This window comes from Tupaia chinensis, unplaced genomic scaffold, assembly GCF_000334495.1.
Source record: "Tupaia chinensis unplaced genomic scaffold, TupChi_1.0 Scaffold000651_1, whole genome shotgun sequence".
NCBI lineage: Eukaryota > Metazoa > Chordata > Mammalia > Scandentia > Tupaiidae > Tupaia > Tupaia belangeri.
In genome coordinates this window covers 221,366-225,686 of record NW_006160172.1, presented here as the reverse complement: position 1 = coordinate 225,686, position 4,321 = coordinate 221,366, and the positions used below count along the sequence as shown (strand labels likewise).

At 41.6% G+C, this 4,321-nt stretch overlaps 1 pseudogene; it reads right to left on the bottom strand.

Annotated features, from left to right (window-relative positions):
- Positions 1 to 2,323: 2,323 nt before the first annotated feature.
- Positions 2,324 to 3,237, bottom strand: LOC102500517 (olfactory receptor 10G7-like; annotated as a pseudogene).
- Between the last annotated feature and the right edge of the window lie 1,084 nt (positions 3,238 to 4,321).

Below are 4,321 nucleotides of genomic sequence, written 5' to 3'. Positions count from 1 at the left end.
CCTTCTCTTGTCTGATTGCACTGGCTAAGACTTCCAGTACTAAATTGAACAGGAGCAGAGAAAGTGGGCAACCTTGTCTTGTACCAGGTTTTGGTGGAAAAGCTTTTAGCTTTTCCCCATTCAGTATAATGTTAGATCTAGTTTTTTCATAGATGGTTTTTATTATGCTGAGAAATGATCCTTCTATGCCAATTTTCCTGAGTTACTTAATCATAGAAGAATGCTGTACTTTGTCAAATGCTTTTTCTGTATCAATTGAGATGATAATGTGGTTTTTATCTTTCTTTCTGTTAATATGGTGTATTACATTTATATTTTGTGTATATCAAACCACCCTGGCATCCCTGGAATAAAGCCTACCTGGTTTTAATGAATAATCTTTATTTACATGTTGTTGAATATAGTTAGCAAGTATCTTGTTGGGAATTTTTGCATCTATATTCAGAGATATAGGTCTGTAGTTTTATTTTTGTCATATCATTATCTATTTTGGGAATAAGGGTAATGGAGGCTTTATAGAATGAATCTGGATAGGCGCCTTCCTTTTGGATCTCTAGAAACAGTGTGAGTAGAATGGGGATTTCTTCTTCTTCAAAAGTTTTGTAAAATTCAGCAATGAAGACATTAGGACCTAGACTTTTCTTTGTTGGGAGGTTATTTATTACTGATTTAATCTCATTGCTTGTTATAGGTCTAGTCAGGCTTTCTATGTTCTCCTGTGTCAATCTTGGTAGGTTATATGTGTCCAGGAATGTGTCCATCTCATCCAGATTTTCTTCTTTGTTGGCATATAGTTGGCTCATAGTATCCTCTAATGATGTCTTGTATTTCTATTATGTCTGTTGTAATGTTGCCTGATTCAATGTGGTCTTGGATAGTCTGGCTATGACGTGCCTTGGGGAAGATCTTCTAGGGTTGATTCTAACTGGGATCCTTTGTATTTCTTGGGTCTTGATGATTGAGTGCCTCTCTAAACTCAGGAAATTTTCTTCCAAGATTGCATGGAATAGATTTTCCATGCCATTATTAGTTTCTTTACGTTCTGGGATGCCAATTATTCTGATATTTGGGCGTCTTATGGAATCTAGTATTTCTCATATATTATCCTCATGTTTTTTGTTATTTTTTCTATCTTTTTGGTGGTTCTTTCTAGGTCAGAAGTTTTATCTTTTACATCAGAGATTCGATCTTCAGCATGGTCTAATTGACTTTTAATACTTTCAAGGGAGTTTTTGATTTCCTCTATTCCAGACTTTATCTCTAATAGCTCTATCTGGTTCTTACTCAGAGTGTCCATTTATTCTTTCATATCTTGGAATGACTTCCTCATCTCCTGTTGTTTGTTGTCTCTTTTCTGTTCCAACTCAAAAATTTGTTCACCATAAATGTTCGAACTTCTTTGGCATTTTGGTAACATCGTCTATTAGCACAAAAGATGGAGGGGAGTTACTCTGTACTTTTGATGGAGATGTATTTCCTTGTTTATTCATACCTGAGACTCTTCTACTTCTCGCCATTATAAGATGTATTCACTTTGAATACCTCTTGCGGGAATGTTTCTCTGACTAGGAATAAGATACTTTCCCTTTTGCTGCAAATTAATGTTTTCTGAAGTCTCTCTTCTGTTGTTTTTACCAATGTGGTATCAAGAGGGGTACTCTACTGAGGTGTCTGAGAAGCAGTATCTCCTTTTACTCAGGAGGGTCAGTACAAGGGAAGATCCCAGAGAAAGTTATATTACTAGGGGATTTCAGATATCTGATTATAGACCTGTCTAGTCCTTCTGGCAGGGTGGAAGATGAAGAGGAGAGGGTATTAGGTGAAACAACACAAGAAAAAATAAACACACACACACAAAGAAATAAAGGCCTTCGCTGAAGGCCTGCTGCTGTGTCTGTGGCTTGCTGTTGGGGACAGGACAGGCTGTGGGAGGAGGAAGACCAGGAAATTAACAAGAGAATAAAGCTGAAAGATCCAAAACAGATATTAATGGCTGCCTACTTAGGGGGTGGGCACTTGGGCTGAGGGTCTGCAGGTGAGGTGAGGGAGCAGGGATGTCCCAGCCTCAGGATCGCTGACTGGCTGGAGGCCTGCTGCTGTGTCTGTGGCTTGCTGCTGGGGACAAGACAGGCTAGGGGATGGGCGCTTGGGCTGGGGGTCTGCAGGTGAGATGAGGGAGCAAGGATGTCCCTTCCTCAGTATTGCTGGATGACCAGAGGCCTGCCACTGTGTCTGTCTCAAGTATAATGTTCTTGTTGAAGGTTTAATTTAATTATAAACTTAATAAAAGCTATGCATATCTGTCCTTTCTTATTTGTTTATCTTAAGTGAATACTGACCTACTTTTCAGCTTCAACAGAGCTCTCTTCGCCTACTTGTTTCTCAGGGTATAGACCATGGGATTCAGAAGCGGGGTCAGCACGGTGTAGAAAACTGCCACAACCATATCCATCATGTCCCTGGAGCCCAGCCTTAGGTAAATGAAAAGGGAGGGAACAAAGAAGCACAGGACCATGATGCAGTGAGAGGTGTAGGTCTGGAAGGCTCGGCATCTCCCCTCCGTGGTGCAGATCTTCAAGACCACATGGACATTGGACACGTAGGACAGTGCTACCAGGAGAAAGCAGCCTACGACCACAGGTCCAATGTTGATGAAGATGATCATCTCATTGGCCATGGTGTCCATGCAGGTCAACTTGAGCAGGTGCTGCTCATTGCAGAAGTAGTGCTGGATCTGGCTGGGCCCACAGTAGGGCAGGCGGAAGAACAAAGCTGGCTTGGAGCAGAGTGGAGAGCTCTGCTGAGCCACGTGCTGGCAGCCAGCAGGGTGCATGTCCTCGTGCTCATTACACTGGCTTACCCAAGTGGTGAACTGACGGCCAGTTAGCGATCGTAGGACATGACCATGTAGAGGAAGCACTCGGTGTTTCCCAGGAGGTGGAAGGCATAGAGCTGGGCTACGCAGCTGTAGAAGGAGATGGCTTTGCTTCCCTAGGTCGTCAGCACCTTGGGCACTGTGATGGTTTAGAACCACATGTTGATGAAGGACAGGTTGCTGAGGAAGTGGTACGTGGGGGTGTGCAGGTGAGGCGCCCTGATCACCAGCAGGATGAGGAGGTTCCTTAGCACCATGAGGACGTATATCACCAGGAATACTCTGAAGAGTGGGGTATCCATCGCTGGCAGGTGGAGAAGGCCTGTAAGGAAGAACGTGGTCACCAGGCTCCTGTTGGACATGTCTTCTCATATTTGGGACACTGTCCCTACAGAAAGGAAGGCAAAGCTGCACTTACTAAGAGCAATTGTCAGTTGTAATGGGACAACTCCATTTTGTCTGAAAGAGACACAGGGTTGCCTTATGTATTGTATTCTGCATAGATCCGTTGTTTCAAAGTGGGACTTTGAAGAGGTATGGTCACTTTCTTATCCACTTCTGAATCAGCCCAGCGGTAAAGAGGAGTGAATTCATGTTAAGTCAGGAAATTTTAGAAAGAGGAGTATTTTGTTCTGTTTTCTGTAGAGTTAGAAAAAACATACCCAAGTAGCTATCCAGTGTTGGCAAGCTTCTCTCAGGGTCTTCATTCAAGATATCTTGATTTCCCTCTCTTTTTTTTCCCTCTAAAATATACAGGTTCTCTCTCTCTTTCTCTGCCCCTCACACACTTCCAAATATGCAGATTCTGTCTCTGATGACCAGCCAGCTTCCACCACAAATACTTCTAAAGCAGTCTTCCTCCTGGATGATTGAGAGAAAGCACCTTCCTACAGTTCTCCGGTCAGTAGGAGAAGGAATATGCACAATGTTTTTGCAGGACTGTGGTCTGCCTTCCATTCCACCTGCTACCTTTAACCAGACCTTCCTGGTCCTGTGCATAATTTGGCCTCAGACTAATGCAGTAATGGTCAGAGTAACATCCCTTTCCTCAACTCCTTTTGTCCTATATTCATTTCTATTTGTAAGCTTTTTGTATTTTTTCCTCTTGGATTTCAGTCAGTTACTCATCCTTCCTTTAAAGCAGCATCAACTCATTTCACAATATATTCGAGATGCTCAAGAAAAACTCCACTTAAATAGTAAAAAGAACTATACTGTACCATTGGCCTTTGAGTTTTAGTTCTGAACTGCATATAATAATATAATTATGATAAGACAAATATGCATGTGTCCTTAAAAATTAAAAATAAGTCTTAAGCTATTTTTATTATGTCTAAGATTTCTGTTATTCCAGAGCTTACACTACTTTTTCATTAAAGATCAGATTAGTTGTCCAAGAAATTACATATTCAAGGAGAAAAGGAATAAAAACTTCTAAAAAATGTA